The 18,001-nt window shown below is 39.5% G+C and overlaps 1 protein-coding gene across 3 annotated transcripts in view; it reads left to right on the forward strand.

Annotated features, from left to right (window-relative positions):
- The window catches only part of C5H4orf50 (chromosome 5 C4orf50 homolog), a 69,850-nt gene extending 53,422 nt beyond the window's left edge, over positions 1-16,428 (forward strand). For 2 of the 3 annotated variants that reach the window (XM_058420517.1, XM_040063917.2), the window contains one exon: positions 13,158-16,428. The gene's annotated coding sequence lies outside the window, so the exon portion shown is untranslated. Of the gene's footprint in view, positions 1-12,638; positions 12,828-13,157 lie in introns of all 3 variants that reach the window. The other variant, XM_040063916.2, reaches the window with a different exon arrangement.
- Positions 16,429-18,001: the final 1,573 nt, after the last annotated feature.

Below are 18,001 nucleotides of genomic sequence, written 5' to 3' on the forward strand. Positions count from 1 at the left end.
GGGATTTGCTATTTAATTGAACTCTGCTTTTCTAGTTGTTAATTATACTACTTGTATGCTTTTTTATGTTCAGCTGTATCATTATGCTTAACAGAATGTTTGTTGTTACCTGCTGTGATTTTGAATCACTTGTGGTGTTAAAATGCAATTAGGGACCATCATAAGTTCTCCCTGGAGAACTTCCAAAAGTTGCTTTGCTGGTTTTGTGCATTTGAAGATGAGTGGAAGGCGGGTTCTGGCTTTTGTGGTCCTTTATCAGAAAGAAAATTTTGAATTAGCCAATAAAATTAAAGTATGCATTTTAAGAGTATAGTATGCACAGTAAATTTGAAATCTTTTTATGAAGTTGCTCAGCCCTGGACCTCTGCAAACAGCAATGTCTTCTACTTTCAGTTAATTGTTTCTACAGATGTAGTTGATGACAAGATTGTGTTTATCCTGTGGCAGTGTTACTGCAGCTCTCAATTTCATTTTGTTTCCTTTTCTTAATGGATGGGTTTACCAAATCTAAAAATAAAACCTTATTTTCCCATCAGGATGGGGATTTTTTTACATGGGTTTTATGAGTTGCCCTAGAAACAAGAAAACACTGAAGTTAGGTCAGAAAAATAAGTGTCCCACCAACCATTGTTGTTTTGGATTATTTGGGTCCATCGAAATACTAGGTAAATGATGTGGCTGAGGAGTCCAGCTGATAGTTGATACTGGCAGGTGATTTCTGAACAAAGATATATGTGGCATATTTCTTTTGATGAGAAGAAGGTCAATGGGAATATTACATGGTGAAAAGTCTCCTTCAGCCTGGCACGTGTTCTGGAGTTGCAGTCCCAAGTTTGCATTGACTTTATGTAGTGGTATCAGCCAAGATCTTTTAGAGTGCAAGGGTAAAATCTTCTTTCTGGATATCTCCACAGGTAGCTGTGAGATACTTTCTCATTTTTTCGAATTACGAAAACCCTGGTCCTCTGAATGTGAAACAGACCTGTTAAATCTTAATACAAAGAACATTCCCAAAGGTTAACTGCCTTATAAATACCCAGATTGTTCCCTCCACTCACTACAAGTTTGCAATCTGCTTAATATATGCACAGTCAGAGAGAAGCTGTAAATATAATGCTAAAAGCAGACGCTTGGAACTATTGATCTTGCTTCTCTTCAGCTTATGCAACTGTTTGCAGTAGCTTGTTGCCAACACAACTGTTGTGTTCTAGTACTTTGGGCTTCATCTTGTAAGTCTCCTGAATATGCTGTTCCCATTACAACACTTTGAACAGATCCGTGTGAGGAGGTTTTGCAAGACCAAGTCGTTAACAGAAAGCCACAAATACATCACCACCTGCTTAAGTCATCAGTCTAGAACTGAGCTAGCTCATGAAGTTATGCCAGCTGAAGTCCTGGCTAAAAAAATCCAAAACCCTGGTAACCAAACATTTTTACCATCAGAAGCCTGGACCTCAAACCCAGATAGGTCATTCCACTCTCTCCCCTTGCAAATGACTGAAGTTTGTTCTTTCAGAGGTTTTCCGATGATTCTTGCTGACCTTTCAACTGCAGCTTGATGTCCAGTGATAGCTGTTCTCCTCTGCCTATTCCATCTGCAACCACAGCCATCTCTCTGCAGACAGAGACAGAAAATTTCTGACAATAAATAATGTTCTTGCTCCACAAGTATTTACATCAATTGAAGGTGATGAGGTGATCCAGGAAATTGCTGCTGTCATAAATTCCTGGCTCTGTGCTCGAGGCATAGTGTAATCTCTTGTCTGCCACTGTTGATCTCCAAGAACACCTTATAAAATAATAGCCTAATGCTTTAACAAAGTGTAGGAGGGAAGGATGCATTTTATGTAAATTTAGTCAGGAAGTCTTTGAAACTAATTGCTTAAAGTGAGTGAGGAAAGCTGATGGAGTGTGATAGACATACAGAATTTTTTTTTCTGCTTTTAGAATAGAGGGTGTTGATTAACTGGGCTTAGTATAGCACTGCATATATTAACTAAGCATCAAATTGCTCAGGGGATGAACCTGCTCTGTGCATGGACTAAACAGGCCATGGTCTGGATGTTATAAAAGATGTGGATTTAGGGAGTTTTGGAGTTACACTTCTGCAGAGAAAACCATTGGGTTTGGTGAACTTGGTACTGAATTATTGTCCTAGTGTAGTGTCAATATTTTCTTTGTACACATGGAATTAAGGAAAAAAAAAAAAAAAGTGTAAAGTCATATCTGCAGAATAGACCATTTATTCTGAAAAGTCTCAGGCTTGGGAGTAATGGGAGGGAAATCCTCCTTCACATATGCTCCACAGCATCAGTGCCCCTGAGAGGTGTCAAAGGCTTGTGTGTCAATCAGCCTGCTGGTTTACATGCCAAGTCCTGTTTGGTCTTTCTGGTTTGTGCTTGTTAGATGTGCTGACTGTTAGAACAGCCTCTGATCTTTCTTTAGGGCCATTCTGGACACATCCACCATTCTGCAGGTGTGGGCTGCACTGCTTATTCCTAGCAGATCACCTTGCATTTTAGCCATGTTTGCATCTTTATAGAAAGTTGGTGATTTCATTTCCACACTAGCTGCTGGCTAGAATTACAAGTTAGAGTTATGTGCTCGATCTAGAATTGGGATATGCATAGATGTCTACATGTATTTGATAGCTGGATAAAACACATCACTGTGCCTGCTGCAGCAGGCCAAATTTGCTGTTCTCAAGTATGTATGAGTGTGTCTTGGGTCTGTGCATGCTTCCTTTCAGCATGAGAGCTGGGCACTTGCTGTTGACTTGTGTTCTGTTCCCTGCAAGATACCTTGACCTAGTTTTAATGGAGAGAAGATTTTTAAGACATCTGAGACTGGATGGACTCTTCCATGCTGTGCCCTGTGAACATACATGTATGAATCCCTGACCACTTCCATGAGCATTTCACTGGGGTGACTGGTGGATGTGTAACAAAATGGAAAAAGTCAAAGGAAGTTGCAGAGCAAGAAGCAGCTGCAAGAATATGTGCTGGAGTCAACTCACAAGATAACAACTAATTTTAAAAGATTATATTAAAATACAACTAGTATGAATTAAATCAAAATACCTTCTTTCCAGAAACAAAACTATTCTGAATTGATGAGCACTAGTGAATTAAAAAAAAAAAAAAAAAAAAAAAAAAAAAAGCCTCATGAAAATGATCCTGTGTGTCTGTTTGGAAGCACCCTGTGGGGCTCATGTAACAATTACAGGTCTTTGGAAAAGTTGGTGTTTGGAAGACTGAGGTTGCAGTGGGTCTCCCTTAACAGGAAAAAAAAGAGATGGATATGAGCCTTTGATGAAAAGTGCACAAGGTTAGGTACAGTCACAGCATATTCTGCCTCACTTATGTGGGACAGAGCCAGATGCATCACTGTTATGTAAGCCTGCTGACCTGCATACAGAGCTTTGTGGTAATAGGAGTTTCAGGAATATAAATCCTGTTCAATTTAGCTTCCAAAAAGATAGAAAATCCAGGTATATTTACAATGGGAAACTCCACAAAACATGTTATTTCCTCAGGGGCTTGGTTTTTAAATTTAAATTGTGAGGGTTCACATACTTGGGACAAAGAGGATGGGAGAGGAGGTAGTTAATATGATACTAGATCAGTCTGCTGACTAATGCCACAGTCTGTATCTTTGGGAAATGGGACCACAAGATGTTGTACACCAGCTATAACTGCCTATTATTCAAGTGATGCAGCATGAAAAAAGTTCATGCAAATTTGCAGAGGATTTTGATTGATTTGTTTGATTGTATTCTGATTTGAAATGAAAATTAGTATTTTCTTCCATTCTTAGTGAATAAAATAGAATATTTTCATTTGGAAGGGACATATGACAATCATCTGGTGTGAAGGTAATGATATCTAGAACTAGAGACATCAGGCTCTGGGGTCCTCAGCTTGAGGAATTCTGTCTGGATCCTCCGGCTGCCTAGGGTGCCAAGGAGTTGCACATTTCCAGAGCTTCCAGGCTCTTGCTTCTTTTCTTTCTGCCTGGTGAGCTAACAGAGAGCTGGCAGCCTGGAGTTAATGGGCAGAGTTACTCTGCTCTGAGTTTCTTGGCATCCTGCCTAATGAGATCTGTAGAGGAGCCAGCAGCTTAGGAGCTCTGCAATCTCTGAGATAATCCTGGAGCAGTAACTTCTTTCTAACTCCCACTCTCTGTCAACTTGTCAGGAATACACTTGAAGAGCAGGGAAGAGGACCTGGCAGGAAATCAGGTGTGATTTCTGCAGTGTCATCGAAGTCCAATGTGCCATTAAAAATGTTTCTGACCACTTCTAGTAACCCCGGGCAGAAATCCGAACGTGAGCGATCCGCACGTGATCCTGGAGATCCTGCATCCCTTTGCTGTGGATATTCTGGGTACAAAGCTCCCTGAGGCAGAAGAGAGGACAAAGAAATATTTACACCATTCCAGTATCTTTGCAGTTGGGATGTGGGTCACCTGCAGGTGTTCAAGCACCACTAGCCTGCCTGTTGTCAGATGGCCTACAAACCCCAGTTGTCCTGAAGGGATTGGAAGACGTGATTATTCCAGGAAGGCTCTTGACTGACACAGTGGCTAGAGTGATGGTGCTGGAAAAATAGATGAAATACATGTTGGTACCCTGTGTTTTTTCCCTTCTTCCCATGCTTGCTTTAGGATTGACCTTGAGTTCTGTGTCTGAGTAGAGATACTAGTCCAAACAGTGTGCACGGGAGAATCTTCTGGGCACACATGGGCCCCAAGCATGTACTCAAAATTCAGTAGGTATTGCCAATGTGAGTTATAGCATCCTAAAGGTTACTGTGATTTATATTTATAATCTACTGCTACAGAGTGATTTTTTAGCAGCTGGGGAGCCCTATAAGGTTAGCATCCTCTTGCTTTTCCTAGACATAGAGCTGGAGGGTGATGGGCCCTGTGGCTCACTGTCATGACTGTGGCCCCTGCAGAGTGAATTAGGACTAATGATGCAATGCAAAATTGCCCAAATGACAGAGAGAATCTGGGCCACTGTGTTCATCTTGTCTGATTTCCAAATTTTTCAGTGCTCAGGGGGACAGGATTATAACAAAGTTTGAATTCCTGCTATGTAGGTCATATGCTGCATGCTGAATCCTCCATCACAGGGGTAAAGCTGGACCAGGGAAAGTTGATTTGCCTCTGTAAATATCAATGGGAGTAGCAGATGTTCTTCTTTTACTGAATAATTTCCAAGGAGTTTTATTTGTGATAAAACCATTTAGGCTTTTACTGTTGGTGGTACATTAAAATGTGTTGCAGTAACTGCAACTTAACTGCAACGTGTTGCAGTTGTTAAACTCTGCAGTCTTTAGATTTCTGTGGCTGGGCAAGATTCACTGTTGGTCTGGAGGCTTTGGAGGTGTCAAGTGGTGTGTCTGGTTCTGCCATGGGCTGTTCAAAGGTACCATCACCCTCCTGATCCTGGAACCATGGCCGTGCATCCTCTGTCTCTGTCTGACAGGGCTGTGCAGGCTGATACACGAATCTGCAGTGGGTTCATCTGGGAACAGAAAGCCTGCAGTTTGCTCACAGACTTGTAATGATACTGCTTTGCTGAAATTCACCTGCCTGTTTTCCTTAGGCTGATAGCAGCAAGGCAGACCTGCTGATCAGTTACTCCTATGACTGTGCATTTTAGGGGAAGATATTTCTTTGTTACTGCTTCAGCTCTGTTGTAGCAATTAAAAAAATGTGTCTAAGGAGGAGGCAATAACTCTGAAAGTGCCTTTGATGACTAAACATTATACTCTAAATATGCAGTGTTGCTGCTGATTTTTCCAGTCTCCTGTGCGTCATAAAATCTTGTCTCAAAATGAGTGAGCTATTCTTAATGACCTTGACTTTAAAAAAAAAAAAAAAAAAAAAAAAGTCCGTGACTTCCCCTAAGTCAAATAATTTAAATTAATGGTTTTCTGTAGGATATTTGCAGTGCTTTTCAGATCATTAAAATTCCTGAAGGATAATGGGCAGGTGTTCATTTGCAGGCATCACTGATGTCCCCAGGACAAAGCCCCTCTGGGTCAAAGGGTGCTGTGCCTTGGATGAATACAACCCTGGGTCTTGTGTGCAGCTGTTACCATGCAAATGTGAATAGACCTGCCTGGGAATGTCACCTAGGAAGGAGATAGCATGCTCCAGAGACTGAAGGGCTCAAACAGCCTCCACGTCCAAGGGCCTTATTTTGTCCTGCTCACAATTTGTGCTCTTCAGTCCCAGCAGGTCTTTCATATTATCATGGCTGTACTTAACAAGGTTCATGACTGCAAATATATCTGTTCCAGTGGTGTTCTACAGCTGCTTTGTGAGCATGATATTACACATTGCCTGCAGAATCTAATCATGATGATTTCTATGTTAAGGGTGCCTCCCTGAGAAACTGAAAGGGGAAAGATGTGAAATTAGCCAAGTTGAACACACTTGTATTGCATTTTTTTTGTAGGGGAGGGAAGCTGTGGGACTCTTGTGGGTCAATTTGTCTGTTATATTTTCAGCACTCTGAGTCCCAGTTGTAACTAGATGCATCATAGTATTATTATAGTGTGCATTATATAAAGCACATAGTGAATTATATTAGATGTGAAGTATTTGTTGTGGGTTGTTCCTACTCTCTGTAGCTAATTTCTTGATAATGCTCACTTCTTTAACCTCAGCAAAACATGCACATGATGGAGGTCTTCTCCACTTTTGACTTGACAAGATAATCCTTCTGGAATTTGCTTTTCATTGTACTGGGTTGCATTATTGTTGTGAGATGCTTCTCAAAACCAATGTGCCTGATATATAGAAGGCATCACTCTGCCATCATATTTGGATTTGTCATGCTGTTACTGTCTCTATAGTATGATGTTAACTCATTTACATTAGCCTTTAAATCGTTATGATTGTCTTAATAGGAGAAATGTAAATAGCATTAAGTTCATGTGCATAATTTACCACAAAATAAAGCATCTGTGTTTAATTAATAAATGCTGTCAGGTTTTCAAGGCTAATAAAGGCTTCGAGCTGTCTAAATGAGGCAGTGCCATTACAGGGAAATCAAATCAGCAAAGTAAATGGAGTCCTGTGGAAGTTCCTTTGAATACAAAGGTGTTTTAATTATTTCTTATTTTAAACTTGAATAAGGCCACTCTTTAATAAGGACTAGCACTGGGTGAACACTATCTTAAAAAAAAAGAAGAAAAAAATCCAGCTGGTTTTTCCTTTTTTATGTGTGTGTTCCAACAATCTGTGATCAGTCTTCAAGGTTTCCTAGTTTGTAATTTTAAATTGCTGAACTGCCTCATATCAGCATGTTTCACCCTAAGCCTCTTGGCAAGCTAGCTACCCTTGGCTGCATGTCGGAGATTTTGGGTTAGCAATTGATCTCAGAAGTGTGTGTGTGTATGTTACTGCTGCCTGCCTGCAAAGTTGTGGAATATTTGATGAGTGGGAGATTAGACATCAGGGATCTCCTGTAAGCATTTGCATCTCAGAGCTGCAAAGGATTGCAAGGATATTGTTCTAGAAGCCATTTTTTGAAAGCAAATATATTATATATATATTGATAGGCCATTAACAGGAGAAATTAACTCCCAGAGTGATGTTCAGCACAACAGTGAGTTCAAGTGTCCATGCACATTTCTAAGATTCACATTTGTGAGTCCTCTTCACTGTAGTTACCCAACCTGAATTAAGACTTCTATGTTGTTCTCCAAGCAGTGTGAAAATGAGTGTGTGTGTGTGACATTTTTATGCAGAGCTGTCGCATTAAATAGCAGCACTGCTTGTATTGTTGTATATTGCCCATATTCTACTGTTAATGAAAATAATGTATTTTCCAGAGTTCAGTAAGACAAAGCTCATTTATCATTCATGAATTCATTTTTCCAAAATTACACCATTAGTTTCATAAGGAAGAAAGTGACATAAAGGCAGAGAAATTATGTTGAATGAGATCTATATATGTAACCTTTTCTAGTATTTAATACCTTTATTAAGTTCAAGAATGTAGAAATACATATCATATTCTAACAGAAGAGAACATAATTTATTTGTGGTTTTCAGCATTCATGGTCAGTTAGTTGTTGGGTTTTTTCCCCTTGGATGCAATTCCTTTCCTCTGAGATATAGGCAAGCTCTTTGGTTGGCCTTTGGTTATAATTGGGATCAATAGAGAGTTTAATGAGATTCACACCTCTTGTGCTGCCAAGTGAATCCATAAAGTAGAAATGCGTTTTAGGAGCAGCAATTTCTGAATGAGAGACTACATTGAATACTACTTGATCTTTTTTTTTTGTCAAGCACAGAAATCAAATGTTTTTGCACAGATCATACTCTTAGTTATATAGCATTTCTTTACCAAACAGCTGAGAGATCCCTTGTGTATTAGGGCAAAATGCAGCTTTGCAGCCTGTCCTTTCTTGTAATCACTTTTCTTTTTTCCCAGTTTTTCTATATGCAAGTAATCAATTCTTTTCTAAATGAAGATGTTTATATTTTAAAACAAGGTACTATAAAACATATTAAACAATTTATGGTAGATAATTTTCTATTAAACTGTGTGCTTGCCAAAGACACATTGATTTTCTGTAATTCATAGAAATGATTAAATGATGGATGCTCATGATCATATAAATTAGACCAAGTAAAAGCTGTAATTTCATTATTAAAATTAAAGAACAGTACAAGCCATCTTGCCTGGTGTTTTCTGTCATCTGTGCTGCTGTAGCTCCTGCATAGTGATAGAAACCAGTGGTGCTTCAGTCATTCTAAAGAAAGGATAATTTTTGACCCTTGATAAGGTCAGAGGCACAGCAGAGTACTTCTTTTATATTTACAGCAGAAAATCTTTTAAGGTGTTGCATAAGATCTTCTTCAAATATTCTTTCACAAATAGCAAAAATACGCATTTCTTTGCGGGATATAAAGAAATTGTATTAATTCCTTGAATTTTGCAATCTCTTCACTTTAAATACCTCTAGCACTACAAACCAATGGAAATACAGGTTTTCTGGCCCTGCACAACAGGGCTGAGGTACTGAGCAGCCACTGTGTACTGCTGACTGGAGATCTTTAATGCTGGGTTACACACTAGGGAAATGTCCCCAGAATGCATTGACTGATAGTTTGAAGTCACACTTGAGCAGTTGCAAGTGCATGATGGTCCACAACCCAAACCCACTTCAGATATCAGGCATTATTTAAACATTTTTTACAGTGGTATCACCATGTTTTGTGTCTTCTTTCAGATGACCAAAACAAAATAACATCCTCCTTTTACTATCTCTGTCTTCTATGTGGAAGGAACTATTTAACTTCATATCCTTTGTGTACATTCATTACAGGTGGGCTCAATGATCTGAAAAGTCTTTTCCAATATAAATGAGCACAGGCACTCTGAAGATGCCATAGAGATTTTAGGATTGTGTGTACAGTCCTACAGCTCTTAACTTTCTTCCTTCCACGTGTTGTTTGTCTTTAAAGTCTCTATATTGGCTTGTTCCTTTCTGGCTTTGGTGCACACTCTGGAAGTTTTAGCAAAGCTTTTACTGCTGTACCTTCTTAATAGGAAGAAGATGATTTCCATCCACCTTGTCCTCTGCAGGGGTTGGAGGCCATGGACTCTGGCAGTGGGCACAGGGCTCTGCTCTCCAGGGAGCTGATTGGAGTGGAGGAGTCCAGCAAGACAGCTGTCTTTAGGAGGTGGCCAGCACTAATTTTTTTCGACCAGTATGAGTTCTCTGAGCTTCCTTAAAAGGGGTAGTTTAGATACTTGACGGAACAGACCACTTGTCCTGTGAGAAGAGGCCACGGAGTCTAGGCTGGTTCACCCTGGGAAGAGCTGGCTTTGAGGCACCTCAGAACAGCCTTCCTGAAACTGTGAGGAAGGAACTGAGAAACACAGAACCACAGAGCGGAGAGAGCCAGACCTTTCACAGTGATGGACAGTGAGAGGGTGAGACACTGTGAAGTTCAGACTCGGTACAGGAAAAGCATTTCCCGCATGAGGATGCCCCAGCAGGGGGACAGGCCGCCCAGGAAGGCTGTGCATTCTCCATCCCAGGAGTTTTTCAAGATTTGATTAGGTAAACCCTGAGCAAAGTACTCTGACTTTGGAACTGACTCTGCCCTGAGTAGTTTGATCTAAGTGACCTTCTGAGGTTCTTTCCTGTGGTCTTACAATTTCCTGATACTTGGCACAGGATGAAAAAGTATAGATGTGATGGACTGGGAGCAGCTAGAACGAATAAATGGTGGTTCCCAGAGGTGGTAAAAGATTGGAGAACGTGAAGTGAGTGCATGAATATGGATCACTGATCTTTGTTACGCTGGAAATTATTTGGTCCTGGCTTAGAGAGCAGTGCACAGTCATCACTTTTATGTTTCAAGGTTTCCTTCGAGGTTGCAATGTCACAGGGAAAGCAGTTGTGTTTAATGACCTTCTGCATTAACAGTTTTTTTGTGTTGGTGACTGAAATTGATTTTGCTTGTGATGTGAAGGAGCACAAGCCCAGCCTCCACATCATTGCTCAACCATATGTTTTAGTCTTACTAAAGAATGGGAGGCCAGCAAATTTCTAAGCATCAGAAATATCTGTGCTGAAACTCTTCGATACAATATTGATAAAGGCTCAGCTGGTTTTTAATCTCTGTGATACGTGGTTGGAAACTTTGTGCCTGAGCCCTGGAAATGCTTGGTTGATATTTTTCTTTGGTGAAGTAACATCATGAAGACCTTTCTTATTTTCCTCAAGCATTTCACAAGAGAGAATTCCTCCCTGAACAGAGTAATTACAGAACAATTCGGTAGTGGTTTATGTTTCCCACTTCTTAGTTAGATAAGTGGTGTGAAGAAAAAGAATAGAGAAAGGTGGAGGATAAATTTGGGGCAATAAAATTGCAAGGAGCACGAGGTTTTAGAACGGTTTCAGTGGACAATGAAAGGAGGGGGTGAATAATTCACATAAGAAGGAGCAAGGACAGACAGAGGATGAAAAGGATGTGAAAGGGTGAAGAGTCTGACAAAATGAGACAGAATAATTGGCAGCTAATGTTTCAAGAAAAGTATAATAAAAATCGAAGGAAATATCAACCAGATAATAACTTTTACATTTGTAAATGCTCTTAGTCTAGCAGTGCTTGTTTGACAAATATTCTTTAACCCCAATTTTGTAAAACTAGAAAACTTAGTTTAAATTTAAATTGATGGATAACAAAAGGCGTGATCACAGAAGTGCAAAAAAATGTAAGTTCACTGAATTCATGAAGTTTGAATCAGATTTCCATTATTCTGGCCACACTAGTTTGCAGTGGTAATTTTCTCAAGCATAGTTTTCCATGACATCTGTCCCTGATATTTTAGGGACATTCTTCCTTTTGAACAAGCCAATAAACTGACAGCTGGTAACAATGGGTAGCTCCTCTGCAACCAGTTGAGGAACTAAAATTGCAATATCCCAGTTTTCTAAAATAAAGGTCAATTTTAGGAGGACTTAGAGACTCACCCTCCTGATCCTCCCCAGAGCCTATGCACAGCGATAGGATCACAGAAAAGAGACTTCCTGTATGACTGGAAGAGGAGAGACAGGGGTGTGTTTCAGACTATCCCAAAATACAAGGGCAGCTCTGCTGGTTCTAAGTCATACTTCTCTTTGTAATATTATTGCAAATGAAAAAGTAACTGAAGTCTTGAAAGTCCTTGGAAGTTGTGGATAGCAAAGGCTGAAGGTGTGTTCTGTTGGGTGTTGTTTTGATTGCACTTAGGCTACAAAGACATTAATCAAAAAGAAGATGATCTGTGTATACTCTAATAGTGTTCCCTTTCTTTGCCTGGAGATAAGAATGAGCTGCAATGGATTTTCTTTGTTTGAGGCACAGCCTGGACTTTACTAGATGAAGCAAAGAGAAGGAATTCCAAAACAAATTTTGTTTGGATGCACAAACAAAAGCAGAATGAAAATGTATGTCTTAAAAAGGCTGCCGAAAGCTTCTGGTGATGTTTTGAATGAAAATCAAGTCTGAACATTTACCAGTTTCTGATCCAAGATGGAGAGCTGAACTAAGGAGTGTGCAAAGGCTCTAAATGCCTCTCATCATGAGCAATCCTTGATGTCCTCCTGCCCAGCTGACACCCTCCTGGATCAGTGACTGACTCTTGCGTATCTCACTGATTTTTTATCCTACAACAATCCATCTAGCTGCTTCTCCAAAAATAATGACCTCCCTTTTATTACATTGCCTTTCTCTGCAAGATTTTTCTTTGTTTCTGTTCTTCATGCATGGAAAAATCTTGCCATCCTGAAGTATAAGCCATAAAGGCTCTCTTCTTTCCCAGTTTTTAATTCTTCTCTTTTGAGGGGCATGTTGGTGACTGGGACACATTTTAGTGATGACAGTTAATTACTGTCACCAGCCATTTATTATAGTAATAACTGCAATATAATATTATTAACAAAATTCTCTGTGCTATGATAATTTCCTGTACTCTTGATGTACTAAGATTTATGTTTCTCCAGTAGATACCAAGTTCTAGCCAGAGTTAAGTGTGCAGGCACTGCATCACTGGTGATGTTTAACATAATAATGACAGCCTCACTGCAAATTGTAAACCCTGATAAAATGTTTTGCAGGCTTTGAAATTTAATATCTGAAGAAGGACACAAATGGTTATTTCTTTGATAAGAGTCATGGAAATAGGACTTACCTGGAAAGTTGGATTGGTGATGGCTGTCATGCCATGAGTCGAACTTTATCCATGAGACTTCTGTAGATCCCTGCCAAGTGGGTTATGGAATGGTGTTGGGAAGATGACAGGGAATGTTTATTTCCATATTGATGAATGGAAGCCTGTCTTGTGTACAAGGACTAGCAAAAGGAAAAAGCATGGAACATGCTTTTCACCTAAATCAGTAAATAATGGGAGAATGTCTCAACATGTTTTGGACAGTTCACTTTCTACAGTGTAGAAACTGCCATTTTGCTTTGTTTGTATGGAAGTACCTGGGCACACTGCTTCCCAAATGCTTTATTTTGACCTTGAGTGAATAACGCACAATTCCTTAAATTGTGAAAATACAGATACTTACCTTATGCTTTTGTCTTTTTTTTTCCTTCCTTTTTTTTTTTTTCTCCTCCTTCCTCTTGTCCAGGGAAGAACGTATCAGTCACAGAGAAGAAGCAGTAGAGCTCTGAAGGACGGATGAAACGTGGTTTGGCCTGAAGGTGACTGCAGCTGCTACGTTATGGGGAAAAGGAAGAAGTTGCCCTAAGTTACCACCTGCACCATTTCAGCCGCCTGCTGTAGTGGAAGCTGGCCATGCATGCCAACCCAGTGTGTGGTTTGAGTCTGAATTTTATTGTGTTTTCTTGGGATCTCATCATTTGCATTTTAAAGCAATTACCAAGTTAAGCACCATCTCCATCTTCATGGGTCTGCTTATGTGGATATGTGATATCTTCAGCCTTGTGTGGCTTTGAGCATCTCTGAAAGAGCCTTTGATCCGAGTTGGGATGTTTAGTATATCTGAGGATGTGATACTTGAGGGTACAAACTGTTTAGCAAATGAGACAGAGTGGCATTTTTACAAGGGTAACTTGGAATTGGGAATGATCTTCATGTGTGCTGTGAGGCACTTGGAACATCAAAGTGCTCTGTCCTAATACTCTGAGTATTTCAACCACATGAATAGGCAACTCTGAATTTAATTTCAGATAAAGCACTTGCAGGAACACATGCTTCTCCTGAAATAGGCGCGTTTGTGCACTCGGGTTGGTAGCAGCACATATGATGCAAACACCTTTTGCAACCGTGCTGCAAAATAGAGATTACACACCACAACCCCTACTATTCACCTCTGAGTACTGTTTGGGAAGGCAGGGAGATGTGCATGCAGGCACCAGAGCTGTGCATCAGGAGTCCTGTGGGTGCCTCCATCCATTCTGTAAAGGCACAGAGCACAGTGCAGTCAGTGGCAATGCTCGTGCTGACCTGAATGGCAGCAGCTGCTCTCAGACTCATACACAGTGATGCACTTTCAGTTTTGATAACTGTTTTATTACTTGTATTTATCTTTTTTCTTTTTTAACATTGAGCTAACTGCCAGGATGTGTGCTGTCTTTACAATGTGTAGTTGCCCAGTAATTACAGATATCCTTTGAAAGGAAGCAGAAGAATAATAAACCGTGGAATCCCAAATCAGATTAATATAATGTGCATTTCTAGATTACAATTAGTAACAGGATGACACGTCGTCATGGTAACATGTGAAGCTTAACTCCAAGTTCCTAAAATAAAGCAATGACATATGTGTAGGTTTCTATCCATTTGCATACTATCCACATGAAAACATACATAATTTCTACAACACTCAGGCAATTAAACCCTGCTTCTTTCTTCTGAATTAACTGTTGAATTAAAATACCAGGCCTCTTTCCTAGTATTTATACAGAATCTCCCACCATAAATTGTAAATGTTGATAATGAATCTGTCCATTTTGTAACATCTTAAGCCTTCTGTCTTTTGGTTTCATTTTAGAACAATTAGTGTTAGGAATGTAGAGCACTCTTTATTCTTTGTGGTTTGTACCACATCGATCTCCTTGAAATTCCACCACCTCCTCATATGAAAATTGTCCAACCAATATTGGAAAACTCTCCTTATAAATTACACTGATAGACCAGTGGATGTGTTTTATGTGGCTGAGGATTGGGAAGTAAAACCCCAACTTTACCTCAAATCACTGGAAGAAGGCAGTAAATTTTTAATGTGAGATTGCTAGCTAAGACAGAAAGCCTAGCTATTGTTTTCTAGTTGCCTTACAGTGAAAAGTGTTGTCTACTTGCTGGAGAGTCTGAGTTTCCTTCACTAAGCAGAAGTTAACTTGTTTAATATGCTATCTATGGTAGAGTTACCAGGACATGTTTTACATGTACTGTAATTTCATGGTAAATCTTCAGAGAATGAAAAATTGGGTGCTTTGTTCTGATTGCTTTACATGTACAGCATTGGTTTTGGCCAAATTCCTTAGTCAAAATTACGCTGCTGCTAAGTTCTGTAAGTAAATGCCATCTCCTTCTGTCACCCTAAATAGACAAGATGGGCAGTGTTACATGGAAAATATGGTTCACTTATTTATGTATATTTTATTGTATAGAGCATTGGAGGATATTGGAAATATAATTTACAGGTTGCTCCTTAAGTGACCTTTAAATCCCAAGTTCTGTTCTTCACACCACTATGGTTGGCAAATGCTGCGAGTACAATGATTGACTCTGGCGTGATAATCATGTTATATTCAGAATAATGCAGTTGCTGGGAAATGTGTCACATACACAGCAGAGTTCCCAGGATAAACTGCCTGCTAAAGCATGGCTGATGTTTGTCCCTGTGGCCTTTTGAAAAGTGGAAACTCTGATTTTTGTGTTTCATGAATTTACCTGTATTTCTCACTTGCAGATGAAGGTTTTTAATATTTGAATTTACAGTGGTTATGGGGTGGAGGGAGGGATATGTGCATGCTGGGTTTTGCCACCAATCCTTGGAAATCCTTTAGTGCCTTAAGGAGGCAGAGGGGTAACAGGCCCTAGGATTACAGAAACTTGTTCAAACCTCTTTCCTGCTTTAGAAGAATTCCTTTAAAATATGTTGTGCCTTTGGCTCTAAATATTTTTACATTAGAAATCAGTAGCCATGGGATTAGGGACAGGAATCTTTGCCCCTGTAGAAATGTTAGGAAAGGGAGTATACTATTTCTTGTATAGGATATCATCTAAAAATACATCTAACAATTTCTGCCATTGGGATCCATGCATACTAGGAAAGTTGCAAGTTGCAGTTAAAGGCAGAACAAAAAAAAAAAAAGGAAAAAAAAAAAAGGAGAAAGTTTAAATATACTGGATTAAATGCTTGTATCATTGAAGTGACTGGCAAATTTCCACGGGCTTTCTTGGGATCACGATTTCATGCTTGCTTCTACTTGGCCCAAGAAATTCTCACATGTGACAGATATGTGGACATTGTGTTCTCTATAATGTTGTAGGGGAGGAAAAGAGAGATAGTAGTTTTGGAGACCTGCCTTGATTTGGAGTTGCTGGGATCTGTGGTATAAATCTCTGTTCACTATTGTTTCTCTGTGTAATGACTCTTGCTTTGGGAAGATGAATATGCAAATGTAAATTCCAATGTGAGAAGTTACTGTGCAGTGTGCACTAACCGATGCCAAACTACATTTCTCTACTTTCTGAACTGTGGTCTTTTTCAAAAAGAGGGAAAATGTAACTAACAGATGAAAACCATTCCAGTGCCAAAAAAGCCTGTATGATGCAGTTCATGTATCACTTACCGATGGTCCTAAGCAGCTCTTAGGAAAAGTTGAATAAGCTTTTAACTTATGAGTGGATTTTATCTTCTAGGAATTAAGAAAAATTTATTGGTACAGAGCTAAATTACCAAAAAAAAAAAAAAAAAAAAAAAAAAAAAAAATCCTGGAAATCAGACTGGTGGTGGTCTTCTGTTTTGCTTCCCTGTGATGACAAGCAAGTTTTAAAGAATTTGTAAATAGTTAAAAGAAAATCATTATGCGGCTTGCAGTGTGTAAGGCAAGGCCCAGCATGGAACAGATTTTTATAGCTTATTTATAAATTATGCTTCTGTCTTTTGTTTGGAAGTTGGAAAAGGAAACCATGTAAATTAAATAAGGAGTGAAGACTTACTGCACACATTTGTTGACTGAAACAAAAATATTTCCCCACCTCCTGAGGTATTTATGAGTAATCTGGGATGAATAACGTACGGAGATCTTGCCTTTTGAGCTCTAGTGCTGTGCAACTATTGGACACTTTTGCACAGCCAACAGAGGGGTGGTAACCAGAAGTCATGAGGAGCAGTTGTAAGGGCCACAAATTTCGATCTGTTTGAAGAGGTACCAAAGAATGCACAAAAAAGCTGGGATTTATGGTGTGATACTTATTAAGCAGGTGTAGCAATTAGACTGGGGAGGGAGGGGTGTTTGTAAATAAATACAAGAAGGTTAAACTCTGACCCATGACCACCCTGTCACACATTAGTTTTGGCTATGTGAGAAACTTCAATAGTATAAAAGAGGCCACTCATATTTTAACTGTTTCATTAAAACCTTCCGATAACTCTTCAGCAAAGATTTGCTCTAAGACATTTGCCATTGATATCAACTGTACATATGTATTAATATTCAGTGTAACTAGGAGGATACAGAATTGTAATGAAGTCACAAAGTCCACTTGATGATCACAGATTTGTAACTCACAAATTATGTAAGATATATTGACATTTTATCTTGTTAACAAGATGTATTTTTCTATGTTAGCTAAATGTATAATTTGTATAATTTTGTATATTAAATGTATGCATATTTTAAATTAAAAACATTATAATTTTATTATTTTGACTTTAAAATGATGACAGAGCTTCTGAAATACAGTTTTATATACAACTGTATCCCTGGATAGCAACCCAGGAAGTCTCAGTTTTGAGGAAGGGGCCACCTGATCTTTTAACAAGGTAAGGAAATTGTTACACCAGAGCACTTGCTCCTCACAGTGGAGGAGCTGCCATTCAGCTTCTGCTGAGTTAGTGGAATTAATATGAGTTGGCAGAATATTATGGGCTGTATCACTGCTCATGAAGTGGGTAACCTGAGCCATCCCCAGCTAGTAGCTGTGCTTTGGGTTCACAGTTCCTATATGTCAGGAGACAGTTCAAATCACCGATCCATGGGATGAGGTTTTGTGGGGGGAGGAGGACTCTGCTGGCACGGATACAGCAGTCCCACGGAGCAGAGAGGGAGAGTGACTCAGGGGCTTGGCAACTCCAGTCACTCCTCTGGAAGAAAGAGAACTCGTGCCGCTCACACGCATTCCCTTTGGACCATTCGTGCCTTTTTTAGTCTGATGATTCTGTTGTAAAATGCACAATTGCAAAAAGTAGGTGCAAAATGTACGTTGCACATTCTCTGA

Source organism: Hirundo rustica, chromosome 5 (assembly GCF_015227805.2).
Source record: "Hirundo rustica isolate bHirRus1 chromosome 5, bHirRus1.pri.v3, whole genome shotgun sequence".
Lineage (NCBI taxonomy): Eukaryota > Metazoa > Chordata > Aves > Passeriformes > Hirundinidae > Hirundo > Hirundo rustica.